This window comes from Trichosurus vulpecula, chromosome 4, assembly GCF_011100635.1.
Source record: "Trichosurus vulpecula isolate mTriVul1 chromosome 4, mTriVul1.pri, whole genome shotgun sequence".
Taxonomy (NCBI): Eukaryota; Metazoa; Chordata; class Mammalia; order Diprotodontia; family Phalangeridae; genus Trichosurus; species Trichosurus vulpecula.
The window spans coordinates 27,641,167-27,653,592 of NC_050576.1; positions in this window are offsets into that span (position 1 = coordinate 27,641,167).

The window sequence follows — 12,426 nt, forward strand, 5'->3', positions numbered from 1 at the left end:
TTAATCTAAAAATTTACTCCAATACTTACTCCAGTAAGGCAATCTTTTTATTCTTCCCTAACTGATCACATCCTACATTACACAGTGGTTGTTCCAAACCTTCTTTTCTCTCTTTAGTCCTCCCATAACACTCCCTTCCCCTCCTCCCTCATTTGAGACCCTTGTTTCATACTCCACTAAAAAAAAATGAGTCCATCCACCACGAGCTCCCTCTCCTCCCTTTCTTCTCACCTCACATCTCTTTAACATTTTCCACTATTTCCTTCATTCCAATCTCTGATAAAGAGGGGACCCGTCTCCTTGCCAAGGCGAACCACTCTATGTATACCTTGATCCCATCTCCTCCCATATTTTCAAGCAGCTTGGCCCCACCCCACCCCCCAGAGAAGAAAGTGAGGCTAGTGACCTTGTACAACCCTCCCTCACTTAAATCCAAGTCAACTGCAAGTCATGTCATCATTTCCTTGATGTCATGGTCCTCTTCGAGAATGAGGGACAAACACAACCTGTGAGTAGCCTCTGCCTGTGCCTGTGCCTGTGCCTGTGCCTCTGCCTGTGCCTCTTCCTGTGCCTCTGCCTCCTCTTCATGTTCTATCGTAATGGCTGAAGGCTGCCTCCTTAACTTGGGGTTTACTGGCTAGAATGCTTTTTGAAAAGCCAAACCTTAAACCCAATTCACTCTGGAGGTCATAGATTGGACAATAGGTCCCTGCCCTCCTAGCACAGGGCGAATGTAACTGTTTCTCTTTTGGCTAAGAACCCTGAGGGTCCTCCTTCCCAGTTTGATTTTTTTTAGAGTTTTGATTAAAGGGGTCATCCCTTGATTAACTTCTTAAAGAGAAGTTAACTTCTTAAAGAGAAGTAACTCACTGAATGACTGTTACCTTACTCAAAGTGAGAACCTGAAATGACCTTAGCCTGAAAGTGCCAGGGTCTTGCAATGTATCCTGGGTCATCTCCAGTCCTCTTGGTGAATATCAGGCCACTGGATCCAGATGGCTCTGGAGGAGAAAGTGAGGCTGGTGACCTTGCCCAGCCCTTCCTCACTCAAATCCAAGTCAACTGCAAGTCATGTCATCATTTCTCTGATGTCATGGTCCTCTTTGAGAACAAAAGACAAACACAACAACAAGCCCCCCATCTATCATGCCCCCATCTAATGACTATTACCTGTTTTTGCTGTTTCACATGGGTACAAATGACACTGTCACAAGGAACCTAGGAAGTATTGCAAAACTTTATGAAGTTTAAGGCAAGAAACTGAAGACCTTATGGGCAAAGGTGGTGTTTTTTTGTTTTTTGTTTGTTTGTTTTATTGCTACTGATCATAGACATGGGCTATATGAGAGAAAAGCAGATTTGGTAAAGGAACAGCTGATTCAGAAGATGGTATCTGGGAACAGGATTTAGATTTTGGTATTATGGCTTAAGACATAAGGAAATTAGGCTCCAGGCTAAAGGCTGGTGAAAATATACTTGCCTAGAGTCATGCAAAGCTAATCAAAAGAGTTTTAAATTGAAAAAGAAGGGGAAGGGAGAAAATAGCCTGTAATGGGCCACCAAACTAGAAGAAAAACAGTATTAGAAACACCCAGAAAAGCACAGGAGAGAAAATACAAGAAAGGAACCAATAATGCCACCCATATTCTCAGACATCTGATGCAGTTACTCGAAGTTTAGGCAACAATCTAGATGAGCCCAAGAGCCTGCAGCTTAAAAGGCCAATTTGACCTCATCAGTATCACTGAGACTTGGTGCCATGAGGGTTGGATTTGGAGTCAGAGAACCTGGATTCAAACCCTGATTCTGCTACTTACTACCCACGTGACCTCAAGTACTCACTCAACCAGGGCCTCAGTCTTCTCATCCATAAAGGTAGGGCATCGGACTAGGGCATGACCTTCCAGCTCTATGATCCTTGATCCTATGAAACCCATGATTGGAATATTCTTCTAGGTGGTCATATGTCATTCAAAAGGAATAGATTAGTATGGTATAGTGAAAAGAGTCCAGGCTGTAGAGTCAAGGACCTGGGTTCAAGTCTCATTTCTGAGCTTTGCTACCTGTGTGACCTTGAACTCCCTAGACCTCATTCCTAAAATGTTTCCTCATCTATAAAATCAGAGAGTTGGGATAGATGTCCTCTGAGGTCATTCTAGGTCTAGGACCCTAAGGTACAGAGAAGTGGAAGGGGACAGGGTAGTATTGTCTGTTTAGAAAATACGTTCATATAAAGCAATCCAGGAACATGGTGGGAAGAAGGGGAAGCATTGTGGAAAGCATTTGAATAAAGGTTATTTGAGGTTAAAAAAAAGCAATAATATTCTTATCAGAATATAAGAACAGTAACAGTTCACGGTTATGACATGCATCCATTCATCAACGATTTATTAAGGACCACTATATGCCAAAATCTATACTGGGCGCAAGGCCAAGAGGCATGATACAGTGGTGATGGAGAACCTCAGTGGTATAGTCATCTTCTGGTGATCCCTTTGGGCCCCAGAGAGACCAGAAAACGAATTTCATTCTTTTCATGGGCAAAGGAACCATTTAGGGCAACTGCTATGCCACCTGGAGACCACTAGGTGGCGAAATTACTAAGAGCCTTGGTCCTGGAGTCAAGAGCTGAGTTCAAATGTAGCTTCAGACACTGTGTGTGTGACCCTGGATGTCACTTTGTCTGCCTCAGTTTCCTCAGCTGTAAAACGGGAATGATAATAGCACCTACCTCCCAGGGTTATTATAAGGATCAAATGAGATATTTGTAAATATGCCCAGCACATAGCAGGCATTAATAAATGAAGTAAATAAATGAAATATGCTAGCATTAATAAAAGTTTGTTTCCTTCCTTCCCATTCTGAATCCGATTTGTTAAATATGAGATCCCAAGCAGAGATGAATGGCTCAATCTTAGAATCCATGCTAATGAAGAGGAAAACAAAAAAAATCTGATGTGCCTTTGAGAATTGGGGAAGGTACATTTCAAAGAGCTTAGAGAAAGCGTAGGTTGAAACCTAGAGTCTAAAATTCTACTGGAGAAGTCACTCTGGGAGGGAGAGGAAACCCTCAAGGATGAATTCTGAGGACAAAAAGAGAAATAATTCATATTATGAATCAAAAGAGGCCAATGCAAATGTATAAGGAATTCTCTGACCAATTTAGATTTTCACAAAAGGCAGAAATGAAGGGCAAGTAATGAGTGATGAATAAAAAAAGTAGGGCATGGTCCTATAAGATTTCACTTAACCTTTGTCTGCCTCAATTTCATCATCTGTAAAATGGGTTTCATAATAACACCCATTTCTCAGGGTTGCTGGGAGTTTTAAATGAGACACTATTTTAAAGTCCTTTGCAAACCTTAAAGTACTATATAAATACGAGTTATTATTATCATCATCATGAGTGCTAAAACCTCAGAATGAATGATCCTGGTGAAGAGGGCTAAGGAACACAAGACTTTAAAAAAATTGGGAATATAAGAGTATGGCATGATGGATAGATTGGAGGACATGGAGTCTTGTTATCCGGGAAGACCTCGATTAAAATCTCTCCTCAGATACTAGCACTGTGACCCTGGACAAGTCATGACCTTTCTGGGTCTATAAAATGAAGGGGTCTTTGACCTCTAAAGTCACTGCCATTCCTAAATCTCTGATTTTATGAATAAAAAGAAGTATCAAAGAAGGGATGAGAGTGCTAGTTGGTGTAGATGTGATGAAGGGAAGGCAGATTTGCTCAACTCTTACCATTGTCAGTGATAACTGAAATATCGTGGAGAATGAAGGAGGTATTGCAGGGTTGGAGAAGGGTAAATATCCTAATTTTCCAAAAAAGGGGGAAAGGTTGGAATCTGCAAGCTGGAAGCCAGTGACCTGGATCAGTTCTGAAAAAGAGGTTAGTATTTTTTAAAGGAAGAAGAGATCTCAAAGAGACAGCTTGGTTTCATCAAGAGCTGATCACATCAGGCTACCCATTTCCTTTTTTTGACAGTTACTAAACAAGAAGAATGCTGTGGATATGCCTTACCCAGATTTCTAGCAGGTAATTTGATAAAGAATCGCATGATAATTTTTTCTGGAAAAGATGGACATATATGGGCTAGATTAGAGCACATCTAGATGTATTTGGAACTGGATTTGAAGAGTAGTTATTAATAGTCTGATGTCAACTTGGCAGGAAGTCTCTAATGGAGTACTTCAGGGATCTGTGATGTTTAACATTTTTATCAAGGCTTTGATTAAAGGATTAGAGGGCATGCAAATCCAACTTGCAAATGACACAAAGCTGGGAAAGATTGCTAGCCAGTTGGTAAAGTCAGCATCCAAAAAGATCTGAACATGGGGCTAAATCTAGTAAGATGAAATTTAGGAGAAATAAAGTATTACAACTGAGTTCCAGAAACTGATTTCACCTCTACAAATTAAGGGAAGTATGTTTGGATAGCACTTTGTCTGAAAAAGGGCTGGGTCTTTTAGTGGTAATTTGATTGAGAAATGGGATGTGTTGGCCAAAAAAGGGTAATAGGGGCTTGGGTTGCATGAAGGGAGCCATAAAATCTATAAATAAGGAGGTGATGGTTCTCTGTCCTCCAACCTGCCCTCCTCAGACCACACTAAGAGCATCGGGTTAAACTCTGTGAGCCACATTTTAGGAAATACATTGAAAATCTGGAGAAAGTCCAGAGGAAGACAGCCAAGATGGTGAAAAACTTTGAGATCCTGCCATGAGGATCATGGAGTGAACTAGGAATATTTAGCCTGGAGAAGAGAAAATTTAGTGGAAGACATGAAAACTACCTTCATGTATTTGAAAGAGTGTCTTGGGGAAGAGGGATTAGCCTTTTTTTTTTTGGTCCCAGAGGAGTAGTTGGTAAAAGCTGCAAATTTAGGTGGGTAAATTCAGACCAAAAGTCAGGAAAAAACTTGCTAAGAATTAGAATTCTCCAAAAGTGGAATGGGCTTCCTGGAGAGGCATTGGGGTCTCTTTCACTAAAGATCTTCAGTGTAAAGCTAGATGACCACTTGGGTATGTTGCGGAAGGGATCCTTGTTCAAGTACAAGTTGGATTTAATGGCATTTGAGATCCCTTTTAACTCTGAGATTCTGGATTCTAGAGATCTGCCTTTAAATATCACCCCTGTCCCCTTTACTAGAGGTATGAACATGGTTATGTCCCTTCCTCATGTTCCACTCTCAGTTTCCTTATTTTGAAAATGCAGATAATAATGCCTGTAGCACCTACCCTACATAGTCATTCATAGGATCAGATGAAACAATGTTTGTAAATCTTAAAGTGCTTAATAAATGTCACATCATTATTCCCAACTCTGCCTTTCACTAACTGTGCAGCCCCTCTCTGGTCCTCCTCCAGGAAGCCTCCCATGATCCCCCTGTCAGTAATGACCTTTTCCCTTACATATCACACACAGCCCTTGCATCGGACCTCGCATCGGACCTTTCTGGTGTACTTCTTTGTGTGGGAGTTATCACCTCCTAGTCCATGGGCTCCAGGAAGACATGGACTGGATCTTATCACCTGAACTTTCTCTCTCGGCCCGAAAAGGGGGGGGGGGTCCTGCACACACCTGAAGCTTCACACCTTTTTGGTGAAGGGATGTTGGACAATGAATGAGCGATATGGAAAGGAACTCAGAGCTATGGAAGTTTCTACCACCAGGTGGCGCCCCGAAGAAGAGAAAGGCAATCAGCCTGGTCTTTAAGCTCCGGGAATGTTTCTCGTTTCTCATTTTAACTTTTAAAGCAATTGTTATGGCCTTATCCCCTACCTGAATGCTTGTTCAGTGGTCTCCCTTCATCAGAGAAGAAAAAAGGTCTTGTATTTAGAATCAAAAGGTCTGGGACCGAGTCCTGTTTTGGCCCCAGGCTGGTTGTCTGAACTACTTTCTTTGGACCTCACCTTTCTCCTCCACCAGATGAAGATACTAAAATGTATACTAAGTGACTAGAGGACCTTCCTTGGAGTCAGGAAGATTTGAATTCAAGTCCTACTTCCTACCTTTATTCAATCGGTGACCAGGGACCAATCATTTGGGGGGCACTTAACCTGGGGGGTAGCTTTTGGGGGATCCAGAGGGAGAAACATGACACTTTTACTTCCACTAAACTCTAATTTTTTTCATTTCTTTCCATTATGAATTTTTTTAAAATAAGTATTACTCTGATGAGGGGCCCATAGGTTTCACAGGCCACCAAAAGAGTCCAGGACAGACAAAAGATGAAGAAACCCTGAGAAAACCACAAATTATAACCACTGATTTACATCAGGAGAGGAGTTCCTTAAATCTAAGAAATCACAGGTCCTGCCCCCGCCACGCCCCCCACACCCCCCAAGGAAGACATACTTTTACGTACCTTAGGAGACAATAGATGGAGAGCTGTAAGTACGAAGTAGGCAAGCAGTTGGTCAACAAGCATGTACTGTGTGTCAGGCATTGTGCTATGCACAAAGGCAGAAAAGACCTGGGTTTGAATTCCACCTTGGCTAGCTGTGGGATCTGGGAAAGCCTCTTCTCTCTGAGCCTTGATTTCCTCTCTGTAAAATAAGGATAAAATTCAGTACCGCTCACTTCACAGTCTGGTTGTGAGGACAGCCTTGGAAGCCCTAAAGCCTTAAAGGAGAAATGGGCATCATTCTAAAGAGTGCAGAGTCTAGAGACACAGGCTCAGTTTTGTATTCAGACTCTGTTGTTCATTGTCTGTATGGCCTTGGACAAGTCACTTCCCCTCTTGTAGTCAGTTTCTTCTAAAAATGAACTAATAATACTTATTCTATGTACCTCACTGAGTTGATGGGTGGATTAGTATTTTGAAAAATCTTAATTCAATCCACCAGTCATTTAATAAGTGCCTGCTCTTGCCAAGTGGTGTTTGGGGTTTGTTTTTATATCTCAGATGCTTAGTATAATGTCTTGCTGTAGCAGGTGCTAACAAATGCCAAATGAATATAGGAATGAATGAATAAAAATGCATAAATGAAATAGTCCTTGCCCTCAGGAACCAGATTTTATTAGAAACAATTCATGTACAGATAAGTAAATATATACTACATATATACAAAGTAAATATAAAGTAGTGTCAATTAAAGTGCTATAGGAATGTGAATTGTTTTTATTATTCCATTTTCTGTTGTTATCATTATGGTTGGTGTAATTCCAGCCATGTACCCAAATGATCTGGGTTAAAAACTGAATAAACTCTTCTCTTCTTCCTTAGTGATAACAGCAGGACTGGAAGGCCAGATCCTAAGCCTTGGCTGCGGTGCACAGCCCTGGGCCAGCCACAGGTGGGGGCCTTCAAAGGTAGCTTTGGAAACTGATGTCTTCACCAGAGTCCCTGTGGATACCGCCAGGTGGCCTAGCTGCTGTCAGATGCCCAATCCCAGGCTAACGCTGCTGCTGGTGACATGTGCTTGGTTGCTGCACAGGATGAGGGAGAAATAATCAGTCCTCGACTGTTCAGCACAGCTGCTTCAGACTATCCAATTATCCCAATTTCTAACCCAGCCAGTACCTGGAGCCAACAGGTGCTGTTCCTGGCCATTTTTTTTTTCAGGTTTCTTGGGTCAGCATGATCATTGGATGTGAGTTGAGAGGGAGTTGGATGTCAAAAGTGTGCTGAATTGGGAGTCAGGACTCCTGAATCCTAAACCTGTCTCTGTCTCTGCTATGAAAGTGTTTCATGATCTTGGCAAATTACCCTTGAAGCTTCAGTCTTCTCCTTTGTAAAAGCAGAGGCAAGACTCGATGTTCTCTCTAAGCTTCCTCCCAATTCTAACTTCTATGTTTTCACCTCATTCCTCATGGTGCCTTCTCTATTTGGACAGAGCACAATCCTCCTAATCACTTCCCAGCTTATTCCATGCCCCTTCTAGCTCACTTTTATATTTCTCAGTAGCAGGTAAGCTCTCTGAGGGCAGGGATGTCTTTCTTTTTTGCTTGCGTGTGTATTTCTAACATTTTCCCCAATGCCTGGCATATAGTCAGTGCTTAACAAATGATCTATCTTTCTGCCTATCTGTCTATCTGTCTGACTGTCTGTCTATCTAATGTCTAAATTCTAAGGTCCCTCCAAGTTCTAACATTCTGCACTATGTTTTAAGATCCCTTCCAGAATAGTCTCTCTTCTAAGGTCCTTCCTAGCCTTGGCATTCTATGTTCTAAGATTCCTTCCAGGTTTCACATTCCATATTGCAAGAGCCCTTCCAGTTCTGACATTCTCTGTTCTAAGATCCCTCCCAGCTCTTATCCCTTATATCCTAGGGGCCCATTCAGCCAGTCCTACCCTTGAATGAAGGCTTAGAAGCAAACACCTATTTCACAGAAAGCCTCATAAACTTCCTGCTTAGCATGATTTCAAGAGAACAAGAAAAACCCCAATGAAGAAAAATATACCTACTACTAACCTGCTGTGCCCAAACCATGGACTTCAGTCTCCTATGAAAGAAAAGACTGAGAATGCAATTACCTCTTGAAAGAAGGAACTCAGTGACTTACCATGCTTCAGTAATTCAACATAGGCAGGGGTCCCAGCACAGTAGACAGAATAGGCATACAAGAGGAATGTCTACGTGGCACGGTCTCTCCTTCATAACCTCCATCCTGGGAGGGTCTGCACTGTGCAAGGCTCAGGAACATAGCCTCTTCCCAGGGAGAAGCAATTTAAGAAGCTTGGGGCCAGTAGCTTAGTACAGCCTGGCTGTGGTCCCACTCTGATCCTGGGGAAAGACAGCATGACGGAATGAGAAGAAGACTTGGATTGGAGGCCATCTTCTATCTCTTCCTACCTTGAGCAACAGCGAGTGTTTACACAGTACTCTACAATGTACAAAGAACTGTCCTCACAATGACCAGGAGGCAGGGCACCTAAGAATTATTTCCATTTTACAAAGGGAGAAAGCTTAACTTCAGAGTGGTTTAAGCAGAGGTTCTGTGATCCTCAAGTTAGATCGTGGTTGTTAAGTACTTTGCATACTTTAAAGCATTATATAGATGCCAGTTATTGGCTGCTGCTGCTACTATTTTTGTTAACCTACCATCACCAGGCCTCCAATTTGGTGAGGACTTCATTGTCTTTCTTCACCCAGCTTTTTACTGTATTCCTGCTGAGTTCAAGCAATATTTATAGAATGATACCTGGGCATGCTGGTAAAAGTTTAACAACTAGGCTTTCTTGTGGGGAGGAAAAAGTATACCCCTATACCTTTTTTTGAGGCAATCAAGGTTAAGTGACTTGCTCAGGGTCACACAGCTAGTGTCTGAGGACAGATCTGAACTGGGGTCCTCCTGATTCCAGGAGCCAGTGCTCTATCCACTGTACCATCTAGCTGCCCACTTTATGTTTAAGCTGTATTAACAACACTTTCTTAAGTCTAGTTAATGGAAAAAGCCAATTAAATCAAGCCCTGGCTTGTAGAGATTGCCATTTTCTGAAGTATAAATAGATATTCACTTAGGATATTTAACAATTGGCCTAAAAATCCAGTTAGACCTGGCTCCAGCATACCTCTGTGTGTAAGCAGTCCTGAAGTAGAATGAGCTGCCTGGAGAGGTTATGACAGAGACTGAGTTCCCCCTCACTGAAGTGCAAGCATCACTTGTCACAGACACCGTAGAGAGGACTCCTGTTTAGAAACGAATTGGACTAAAAGCCACTGAGGTTCTTCCTAGTACTGACAGTCTCAGATTCTATGCCTTGGTCAGGGTCAGTAACTAGCATGTGTCAGAGCTGAACCTCCAAACCAGGTTTTCTGATTCAAGTGCTCTTTCTACCTCTCTGGAAATAAGAGGGTCTATCTCTAAGGTCCTTTTCAGTTCTAACATTCTATGATTCTGCTTTGAAGTCACAAGTCAGGTATAGATCAGCCAGCTAAATAAGTCATGTCCCCCTACCTGGCTTAACAATAATAATAATATTAATATTAATGGTAATAATAAAAACAGCTTGAACTTAAATTGGGAATTACACATATTATCTCATTTGTGCTTCCATAAAACTTTATGAAGTCAGTACTTATCCCAGAGGAAACTGAGAGGTTTAGAGGTTAAGTCACTTACCAGGGGTTACTTGGCAAATTTTAGCTAGTAAATTGACCAATAATTATTAAGTCCTTACCAGGAACTGTCCTAGGCACTAGAGATATAAATAAAAGTAAGATAATTCCCTGTCTCAAGGAACTCATATTGTAATGGATGACTCACTGAGCACATTCTGGGCTTTCCTGTTTAAACTCCCTTTGTTCACAAAGTCCCCCATACCTAGAATGCTCTCCCCACCAGGCATAGCCCTTTCCCACCTAATCTCTTACATGCCTTAAGGTCCAGCTCAAATATGAAGTCATCTTGGATCTCAACCTCCTTTTCCCACCAGCCAGAAGGACTCTCTCACACCTCTGAACCAGCACCACTCTGATTTGGACCTGGTGGTAACCTTGGACATGTTACCTCTCTGGGCCTCAGTTTCGCCTTATATAAAATATAGATCATAGGATCTATAGGATCTTATATAGATCCTATACAGATCATAGGATCATAGATTTAAAGCTAGAAAGGGTATCTTGTCCAAACCTTTTGTTTTATCTTTGTGATAATAATGTTTTGTTAACATAAAAACTAATCTTTAACATAAAAATAACATTACATAAATGTTTATAACAAAAAAAAACCCACAACAACCCTACCATATTAATAAAATTAATGTGTTAGGTGGACTTGGTTTTTGGTGCAAAGTTTTTCAAAATGAGATTCTTCAATGACACTGTTTCTCATAATTCTTTTTCAATTACTCATTTTTTTATTTTATAATTTATAATCCCTCCTACTAGCCAACCCCCTCATTTTAGAGATATCTAAGGTCCTCTTTTGACTGTAAATTATATGATCTCATAGTCCTTATCGTATACTGATACTCATCATATGCATGATGTTGGCTTCTTGCCTTACCCTTCTACTGAACTGTTAGCTCCTTGGGCGTATAGAACGTGTCTTCATATATATCCGAATTCGTGATGCACGCAGGGTCGCGTAGAGAGTAAGAGACGGTAAGCGTGAGAGTGAGTCCGATCAGCACCTCGGACAGCTCTAACGCCAGCGCGGCTTCGGGGAGCTGTCTGCTGTGGTTAGTTATGACCCTTTTATCCTGAGAAGCTAAGTCAGTTCTTACCCGTTTTTCTTCTATCTATCCCATACTCTCTCCTACTCTCCTTACCACCATCACCACCACCCCTCCAGCCCGCACGCCTCCCAAAGTGTCTAGACTCTTTTGGTCTTAAAGGGCCAGAAGCTAACTGGGGCAACTCTCGATTTCTACCTCAACAGTCTCACTGACCTGCTGAAACACATCGAAGTTTTCTAGTGGTTTCTGGGGACAGAATGTGCACTCAGCATCTTCTTTCCTGGTCCATCGTGGCCTCATATTGACCAAGCCAGACCCAGAAAGGCAGTTCATTGTAGAAGTTAATGCATCCAGTGTTCACCTTCTCTTAAAATACAGCTCTCTAGCCCATGTCCTGACCAGATGCACAATTCTCTAGCAAGCTGGCCATCCGGGAAAGGAATTACCACCGACTATGGGAGAAGGAGTCATTAACAGACACCATTTCAGAGGGCAGAGGGTGCTGTCATGGAGTCAGGAAAGCCTGTACTTGAAGAAGCCATATTGGTTCTCTGCGATCATTCTTTCTCTTTCTAAATGCTCAAACTCTATCCTATTAATAGTCTATTCCAAAATTGGGCAAAATATGATTATGTTCCAGTTCCAGTTCCAGTGGGGCACTATGGCCTGTCAGAAAAGGCTGATTTTTAAAGATATTGACCAGTCAACAAGCATTTGTTTAGGCATTGGAGATTCAGAGACACAAATGAAACAGTTCCTGCACGCTAAAGATTTACACTTGATTCAGGAAAATTCAAATTATTTATGAATTTTTTTCTAGAACACAGATATTTTATAAGTGAGATAACACATCATTATATAAGCATACACAAACAAAAATGCACATCCTTTGACATATATAAAATGGGTTCAGTAAGACTTGTAAAGCAAATTTCTGCATATGAAATTATTTCCCCTTGATTGTAATGAAAACAGTGGACTTTAAGTTTGGCACAAAAAAAATTCTAAAATCTTTCCAAGAAGACAAGTTCATCACTGAAGACCCTGCTGACTTTCTCTTTTTAGAAATCAAAACATTTGCACTCTTTAAGTCTAGTGGCACATCTTCCACCTTCTGAGATTTTCTAGAAATCACTGGGGTCAGCTCAGCAAATAACACGTGAGTGCCCTTTTATTACCATGGGGTACATGGTTCTAAAAGACATTATTATAAAAGATACAAAGGCCTGACTAAGGATCCTTGCTCTCTTTGGGAAAACAGAGAAAAGTTGCTATTTGGAAGACTCAGACTCA